This window comes from Montipora foliosa, chromosome 9 (assembly GCF_036669935.1).
Source record: "Montipora foliosa isolate CH-2021 chromosome 9, ASM3666993v2, whole genome shotgun sequence".
Lineage (NCBI taxonomy): Eukaryota > Metazoa > Cnidaria > Anthozoa > Scleractinia > Acroporidae > Montipora > Montipora foliosa.
Window position 1 is genome coordinate 43,030,363 of NC_090877.1, and position 10,000 is coordinate 43,040,362.

A 10,000-nucleotide genomic window follows, 5' to 3' on the forward strand; every position below is an offset into this window, starting at 1 on the left:
AAAAACAATGAACTCAAATTACTTGCAAGCACTGCAACTTCATTTCGATCTTCCTAGAAAAAATCGGGAAGAGGAAAGGAGTTGTCCAGTGCCGATTTTTCTTTTCCTAGTCTTTTTAGAAGATCAAAAGGACTCTGCCTGTTGGGTAAGTATCCATCACCCATATAACAGATCGAACTGTTGGTGATCAGATTTGCAGCGTCACTAAGTACAGGGACCTGCATAATATTTCGTTGAAAAGACTAAAGCGTTGGAGCCAAACCCTATGAGTCAACCTTTGCGCGTTTCTTTCTAATTTTAGAAAGAAAAGAGTTCTTCGGCTCTGCGCGCACTGTTCAGATTGGCCAATTAGAATAACGTTACAAGCACAATGTATGCAAATTGGTGTAAATTGATGTAAACGTGTGTCTCTTGCTGAATGGGTTAGTTCTAAAAGGGAGCTTAAAGAAGGCCTGTTTTTGAGACTCGGATGGCAACCGGAAGAGAACATTCCACGTGCCAGGACAGAGAGATAATGTAAATGTGGTTGTGTGAAGACAAGTTAAAAGAAAACAACTCACTTCCGGTTTCCGTCCGCGTCTCAAAAACGCGCGTGTTCAAGCTCCCTAATAGAAACATATGCACAAAGGTTGACTCAAGGATATAGTGCACAGGGCTCTACTCAAAGGCTCGTGCTAATTGTTTGTGCGCAACTTTTACTGCACAAGAAACGCGACTGTAATATGTCACGCATTACTTCAAGCATTAGTTAAGATATCATGGCCACAAAAGCGCCGGGGAAAAATTTCCAGGCAGGCAAAAGAATGGCACATATATTCCAATTCATCATGAAACGTTAAAGAGAAAGGAGCGGGAGGCTGGAAAAGGTCTGAAAAAGGTAGCCAATCGAGTAGTGGATGAAAGTTTTGAAAACTCGAGGAAGGTTAGTCTTTCATCGATAGACCCGGTTTTGGGTTCCAGTCCTTCCTCGACAGGTCACGCAAAAACGTGACAAACAAAATTTTCCAAGACCTTAGCAACATCATATCGATTTTACTCATTTAGATCTTCGGTGACCCCTATTTTTAAAAACACGAAGCACTTACTCTTCTTACAATATACAAAAATATGATGAAATGAAAAAAATCACAATGTAAGAAGTGTTCTTTTTTTATATTTTTCTTTCCTTGTGTCGGGAGTTCCGGAAGTGGTTACAAAGGGTGGCGCTTGCGAAAACGATCGTTGACGATTAACTCTAAAGTTTACGTCATCCCTTGTAGCATCCAACTATCTAAAAAAACCACTCCTATTTCTATGCAAAGAAACCTTCACTCTAACATATTTTTATGATTTTCGACGGATGAGCAAATGAGGCTACATATCGTTATGATGACCCATCTATCGAAATAAAGGCATTTTTCTCTTGCCTCTTTCTCCGAAACTAAGTCGGTGACTATCAGGAGCACCCAACGATAATCTTCGGTGAAATGTGTGTTCGGTAGAGTCAAACTGATCTAAGAATTTCGGTTCTACGTTGCCTGACAGCTACAGATTTCTTTACTAAAACATTATAACCTAACAGATTCGCAACCAGGGAAAAGTGGTCCCTTACGTTCTTGGAAGGGGTATTTTTTGCAATTTTTGGCACTTCCCACACTGAAATTTGTTTCATTTCTCGCCTGAAGTTAGGTCATAAATTGCTTATTCCAAAAATAAAAATAAAAATAATTGGAGGTTACAGGCCCCACAAATGGACTTATACAGTAAAGTGAATTTGGAATACTAAGACTTTCAGTTTATGCATCTGCGAACAAACCTTAGTTAAATACTCCTTTCCATAAATAGTGAAGAAGGCAAGAGAGCCAGCCATCATAAACCCATATACTCCGTCAAAGAAAGTCATCTTGTAACTAGTAATTCTATCTTGCAAACCACCGAACATTAGCATGAGAAGGGAACATGATAAGGAGACCATTATTATAATCTTGTCTGGGTAACTCTGGCGGTTTGTCACCCAAGTAACGGGGCTGTCAACGCTATGGAAACCTAAAAAAAGAACGAGCCATAGAATTATTTCAAAGCTACGGTACACACTATTTTTCAACTTCTAAGATTCCAATGGTGGTCAATGGTGTCTACGACTCTTCGCATTTAACGGGATCTTCAATGTTCCAAAAACAATACAGATTTGGTAAAAATAGGCACGCAATGTGTGCATGTGTCACGGCTATTATCCAGTCATGAGGCTCCTTGGTCAGCAGGTATTTTTTTAGGACAAGGCTGTCACTAGTCTGAAGTGTCGGCCGTCTCCTTGCCCAAACCCGCCAAAGGCGCGAGGCAATAGTTGTATGAGAAATTCCCAGAGCTCTCAATTCTTAAAGTTTTTAAAGAGTGAGATGATTGCTGGAGAATGCGCCAAAGACACAAGTGTCCTGTGTTTCTTGAATCTGAGGGCCGTTCCCCCGGGAAATTTTTGAAATTTGCACTTCTCAGACTTCTCAAATCACTGGAAATGCACCGTCGAGTCCTCGATGATGCTGCTTGCTAAGAGAGCCCATGCTATTATGGTCAGCCTGAGCTAACAAATCGGCCAATACTTCATATATTAACGGGTAAAAGTCCAGAAGAAACAAGAAAATTGGTCGCACACGAACAGATTGAACAATTTGGCCGAAGTTCAGTGCCAGTGAAGGAACGAATTCGGAATTCATGAGCACTTCTGAAAGCTTAAAAGGTAGAGTTACCTATGAGAAAAGTGCCAATGCGTGAGAAATACGTGTGTTGGCGTGAGAGCGTGAGATTGCATCGAAATGCGTGAGACTTGAGAGCTCTGGAGGTGGCTTATTAACCAGTTTCAACAATTTCGGAATCAATGTCTTTAATTAGAATTAAGGATGACTCTACAACACTGTTTCACGTAACGGCAATGTTATGGAACCAAATGAAACACCAATAATTGCTTCACTGATGCACACTATACATTTCTTTCACTCATTAATATGACGTAATCGGTCACCATGGCAAAAAACGAGTCGTTTAAAACGCCCTGTATTGTGTCTTTAAACGGTGATATCTCAAAAGCTGACACAGTCACCCCCAATTTTTATTGCTGGAAAGTGACCAGCAGGCTAAGATAAAACTCCCTGCAAAGTTAAGAAAAAATTCGCTGGACAAATACAGAGCCACCCTAAAAATTTCCAGTGGTAAAAGTGGCTATGAATCTGCTCCAGATAATTTTTTTGAAATGATGTAATATATCAAACATGAGAAGGAGTGTTTCATCGGATATCCAAACACTGAGAAGTGAGTTGAAAAATAAGGCCGTTGAAGGTCGAGTTTTTTAACCAATTTCGAGGTGTTTGGATATCTGATGAAACACTCTTTCAAGTGTTTGATATTGCTTCTCAAAGGAATCAGTATTTTAAGAGATATTTGGGATCAAAGGTGGCAAGATTTTATGCTAATTAAGACCACATATCCAGACTTCCTTTACCATAGTGATTTCTTTTGTTTTTTGGCTTATGAATTTTAGAAGTGACAGAACTAGAATCCCCTGCTGAGGGAACTTTCGATGAGAACTGTGCTTCACTCATACTCTTCAGAGCAAAACCACAATAATAATAATATTCTAATTTTTAGGCTACTGGTAATTTCTTCAGAACAAAGTGTCTTCAATGCCTCTGCAAATGAGCATTAGAGAGGTTGACCTGAAAGCGTTAATTTAAAAGCACAAATTCATATATCTTTCAAGCATAGAACCTGAATTTTTAGTTCTATTTTTCACAGAGAGAGTTTGGTATGAATAAATCACAGACCAATTTTTAAAAATATGTAAAACTATGAAAAGTTTGCCATTCTTTGTTATTCGTGATCATGTTGATGTCATGAGACAGAGTAACATGTTTTATCGGACAAATGTAAAGGAATCCACGTACCTCTTGGATTCCGGATCCCAGCCCGTGAATTCTGGCTCCGAATAGTGGATCCCAGATCCCGAGTTGTCGATTGCAGATTCCAAACTTACTAGTTCCACAGAAGTGAATCCTGGATTCCATCGAAATTTGTGAATTCTGGATTCCATACAATGGATTCCCAATTCCACGCTCTGGATTCCGGATTCCAAAGCCTCACATTTGCTGGATTCTGGAATCCAGATTTCTTCACATTGGACAACACACAAGGAAACAGAAATGTGTTCATCACTAAATATTGTATAAAAATTAATGTCTTACACAAAAAGATTCTGATCCTCCTGAACTGAAAAATGTTCCTTGATGAAAATGATTTAAATCCAATCCAAACATGACCACCACAGCAATATGTACAGCAAGGAAGGGAAAGAAATGCCTTGCTCGGCTCCTGAAGCTAAAAGAAATTAAGGACCCAATAACACGTCAGTATTCCCAACAGTGCAATGCAGTGGTATTAAATTAATGTCATCTGAAGTGAACTAACATGATAGAAAGTTATAGAGTTATATTTAAATGTTCATACTGGTATATTTAAAATGTGGAAACTGAAATTATAATACTTCATTGAGAGTTTGAGGTCAACAAAGTTTAGCAGCACTACTTAAGCAGTTGCGAAGAAGGCTACAATCATAGACAAAAATAGTTGGGAAGGTTATGTAAATGAACCACACCAGAGCTGTATTTCAACCTGCTTCTGTTAAAGCTCAAAAGAAATAGTTTTACTTTCTCTTACATAGCCCCCCTCCCCCCTATTCAATGTTGGAAGGTAAGTCAACAATTTTCCACTGAAACCATTCAGTTTTACACAACATTGAAGGAGGGAGGAGGGGAGAGAAGCATTGAAGACTTCAAAAGTGCTAACCTTCCCAATAGTTTTGTCTAGGATTGTATGCGAGTAGGACATCTGCTTTGAATGCTAATAACTCTCGTAGAATTTGACATGTGGCTTCCATTTGTTATTCTGGACATGTTCTTATAATGTACTTTCCAATGCATAAATAAAATCTCACAATACTGAAATTTGGTTAAAATCATCGTTTTATGATTTGGATTTCAGACTTGCGTGACGCTTCACAACGTTACTCCAGAATCCATTCTGTTGGGGAAGTGTTTACTAAGTCAGAATGCCATAAAAAATACCTTTTTGTTGTTTGATGTTTCATATTCGTTAATAGATAGCTTTCTTTTTTGGAGGACGTTGGAAGAATGCCAAAAACTGTTTTATTTCGATCGATTTAGCAAGAAATTGTGCGAGCAGTGCGAGAGCACTTACATTACTCCCGGCATCACTCCCAACATTACTCCATTTTCGAAGCCTAAAATAATGCCTTTAAAGCACAGCTACAGATAAATTATTGAAACTGGAGTGTAAAGGGTTTCAAAGGAAATAGTAGTAGCACTTTGCATGGTCATTTCAGCTTTATTTTAGGTAAACTGCAACATTACTCCATAAAGAGAGCTAAAATTGAAATAACGCATCTAATTAACCTTTGTGTATACATGGTTTCAATGGAGTAATGTTGAAAATAAGTAGATACAATAACTTTTGTCCATAATCAGAAATACAGTGTACGTATTCCAGTATGCTTTACATATAACTACGTTATTGTTGCAAAATATTCACATTCATTGGGCATATATTTCGCATTTTCTTATGGAGTAATGTCATGGAGCAATGTTCACATACACGTTTACTGTTCCCAAAATAGGTCAATGATTGACAGGCCATCCTACTCACGCTACTGGTGCAAAAAAAGTAATCACTGTTAATTTACTTACTTAATGTGACTCTGTTTGAAATGCACGTGACGTTTTTAAAAGGCGCTGCTCTCAACTTGGCAAAGTGCAACTGACATCTGCCATTGTAAGAGTTTAGTCCGTGAACTCGTTTGACCTTTCAAGACCAGCTTTTTGGCTTTAATTAACTATCATTTAGTCTCCTCCCCTTTCTGTTCATTTACGAAGAAATTTTCTTCATGTCATTTGCTCTACAATTTAATACCATTGAGACACTAATGCAACATGACGTCCTAACACATGTATCAAAGTTGAAAACCTGCCTTATTTTTAACCAGATGAACGCCTAAAATTCACAATAACATGGCAAAAAGCAGTTAAATGTTAAAGCAAGCACTAATTGTGTTTGTGTTTCAAAGGCACTGTAAACGCTAAGAAAAAAGTTGTCTTTCTAATTTAAGACCACACCCAGAATTTTCAGACAATCATAGACAAAAGTAGTTGGGAATGTTATGTAAATGAACCACACCAGAGCTGTATTTCTGTATGAGGGGAGAGAAGCAATGAAGACTTCAAAAGTGCTAACCTTCCCAATAGTTTTGTCTAGGATTGTAGGTAAAAACCCAGGCTTGAACCCATGATCCTGTGATTGCACTGCACTGCTCTAATCCAAGAATCAGGCAAACTGGGAGATGGTCACTTTGAGGTAATCATCCCATAAGAGGTGCACAAATCAAATAACAATAGTAATAACAGTAATAATAATAATAATAATAATAATAATAATAATAATAATAATAATAATAATAACAACAATAACAATAATAACAGTGGTGCCCCTGCTTTGTCAGCTGGGTAGATTGGTGAGTGAAAGTCTCTGCTTTGCCTTAATTGGCTGTCAGTGGCAAGTAATTTGCCTAAAGGTGTTAGCAAACCTTCCCTGTCAGCCCGACCATAAGAAAATGACTCCTTCTGACTGTTCCGATGGCCTAATACCTTAATTGGTGGAGTGAGTCCATATCACCTAATGTCTACAAGGGATTGCATAGTTTAGCAACAAATTGATCACATCCTCAAATTTCAGCTATTGGACTGGCACCTAGCTTACAGTGTACCTGAATTGGTTGGCTTTGCAGAACAGATCCTTTAATAGTTTGATGCAAGGTGTGATGTTTATTGAGAAAGTTTCATGATTTATAGGTGTAAGACACCAGCTCTTGACCATGCCCAACCAACGGAATTATGCGTGTGAGGCTTTGGTAAAAAAATGGCATAATCTGTCGCCTTTGCATTTAGTTGTTTTGTTAATACCTGTCACTATAATTCATGTGGCATGTGCCCACTTTGGCATAATATGATAATTTGGAGTAAAAGACATCATTGGCTCCCTCGTGCATTACTTAATTCCTAAATAACAATAACAATAACAAATTATACCAGTTGCTAAAGAAGGAAATCACGAGACTATGGAATATGAGAAAAGTCTGTGTGGTCCAAGTTGTAGTTGGTGGATTAAGGTCTACAATGGTTTTGGACAAACTGGAAGCGAAAATGAGACTGGAAGTTATTCACAAGTCAGCATAATACGGTTGGGTACGGCACGTATCCTGAGCAAACCCTAACCCTAAACCTGCTTGAAACCTTTGGCTACTTGTCACCTGCTTCCAAGCGAGACATCCCAGATTCTTAAGTCAAATCTGTGGATTCAATATTGGACATAATACTAACAACAACAACAACAACAATAATAATAATAATAATAATAATAATAATAATCATTATTAATAATAACAACAACAACAACAACAAGTATTAATTTTCTCGTTATAATACTTATAATAATAATGAATTTCTATGGTGCTTTTTCCATGAGATCGAGAGCACTTTACATTTATCCTTCAATTAATTAAAATAAAATAAAACAAAATTACAATTTAAAATAGTAACATTGTTCTAAAGAGAAAATATTATAATGATTTACTTAGCAAAAAGTATGCTTTCCTGAATAGGAAAAAGAACATAATGATTGAGACTGAGAAATATTCAAAGTGTTCCAAAAAAGGATGGGGGGGGGGGGAGGGGGAATAGCCCATTTTCTTAACAGACAGAATTGTTTCAGAAAGTGTTCATGGGTGCCACCCCTTAACTGTGACAAATCCCCTTCACAGAACACGTGAATAAAAACAGCAGCTGTAAGCTCATAGTTGACTTCTAAATGTACAACAGGCCTGCAGGTCAAAAAAGGTTTTGGTGGCAGAGAACCACTCACCCACCTTACCCACACATACTCTTAACGAACAGGGTGTAACCTATAGCTTCTTGAACATCTTGTAGTGTTTTTTTAACAGGATAGGTTGTGAAATGGGTCTTCGGTTTACAGTCTTTATCCATGAAGACTTGAAAGTCTGACCATTTGTGGATATAATTATAAAGGCAGCACTTTCTCCTCAGTTATTTTAAGACCCTGAGTGTTGGTCCGGCAGGAGTCGAACTCACGATCTCCCGCATGGTAGCCCGTGGACATCCGAGTTTCAAATTCGAGTCTTGATTTTCATATTCGACATCGAAGTTTTATATCCAACATTGCAGTTTTGAATTTGACATTGAAGTGGAAAATTCTGTAGTTCACATTCAACTTTCAAGTTTTAAATTCAACTTGCAACTTTTGAATGTGAACTTCACGGGCGCATAAAGAACTTGAACTTGAATTATGGTAACCGCTGATGTAGTTGACTGAGGGCTTGCAAGGCTCGGAGACTAGATTATGTATATGTGGCTCAAACACTAGTGAACATTGATAGCGGACTTTACGAACTTGACAAAATTGTTCGACTCTCAGTCTGAGCCTCTCTCTCTCTTTCCATCTTCTCAATCAGCTCCTCTGACTTTTTCTGGGAATCAGGCGACCATCATTTAACATAAGAGGGACTATTACCATTGCTAAAGGAAGTCGGTCAACAGGGTTTTCAAGTTCCAATTCCCGTTATAGCTGTTCTCCTTAGAATATCGGAGAAGGATGGCAAAATACAGTCTCTAGTTCAAGGCCAGATCGTTCCAGCATAGTCAATTCTTTCAAAAAAAGAGTCAGATCGTTCTACTTAGAAAAAGATAAGAAAACACTCTTACCCAATGAAGATGTAAAAAGTTCCTCTGCAATGCAAGTCTAGTTGACAGAACGAGTTAACAACACAAAGCTCCATCGTCGCTGACTGTATTCGAACATTTCGATATAGAAGTACTCTGGCAAAACTCTTCTCTTTTTCTTCCGAAAGGAAACTTTCCGCAGCAGTTGATAAGTTGTTTATTTACGCACGAAGGAACTTCAAGTTCGCCCTTTTTAATTAATTAAGTCTACCCACGTAATTGAATCAGCTTGTTTTTCCACCGGTTAGGGACATTCACAAAATTAATACTGTGCTATAATGCTAATCCGCATACTATGAAATGTAACCCAAAAAAATGTAAAGAAGTGGTGGTTAACTTAATGAAAAATCCAAACATCGTAATTAGACCGTTATGTGCCGACAACTGTCAAATTGAGCGCGTTTCCTCATATAAACTATCACGTGTAGGTATCAGCGAAGTGCTCAAATGGAATCATCACATAGATTACCTTGTTACCAAGGCATCTAAGAGACTCTATGCCTTACGACTTCTGAAAAGGGCGGTGTGAATTCCCGAACACATCATACTTTTTGTCTATAGGAGTAGTGTTTTGGTCTATCCTAAAATATGACATTTGGCAAAATATCCCTGAGTACCTTTGTAATAGCATTGAATCAATTCAAAAAAGGGCTTTGAAGATCATTTACCCGGACTGCTCATATGATCAAGCCCTGGTGCTGACTAATGAAGACACTCTATCGGATAGATAGAGACAGTTTATGTGAGAAGTTTCATGATGAATGATGACAGAGGCAACGCAGAGTAGAGAACACCCATTGGCATTCCTGGTGCAGTTGCCTATGTTGGAGTCAATACCGTATAACATAGGATCAGGCGCTACGCAGCCTACCAAACCACTGGAAAAACTAAGAGAAGCCAGGACTTCTTTACCACCAAATACCATGTTATTATTAGAATTGAACATTAGTTCGTAATATTGGACTGTTATTAGTGTTTGTATGTTATAATTACATGCAGTGCACATATTTGTAGTAATGATTGCAATTACCCATGTTAATTCAGTTTTTATTCTAATTGCAAGAGATTCAAATAAACGATTGTTATTCATTTAACTATTTTAAAGATTTTTTTATCTGGTTATTTGTAAGCGGAATGATCTGACTTTTTGTGGAACGGAAGTCACTCTG

The 10,000-nt window shown here is 37.9% G+C and overlaps 1 pseudogene; it reads right to left on the reverse strand.

Moving 5' to 3' along the window:
- The window catches only part of LOC137971091 (uncharacterized), a 15,293-nt pseudogene that overhangs the window by 3,535 nt on the left and 1,758 nt on the right, over nucleotides 1–10,000 (reverse strand).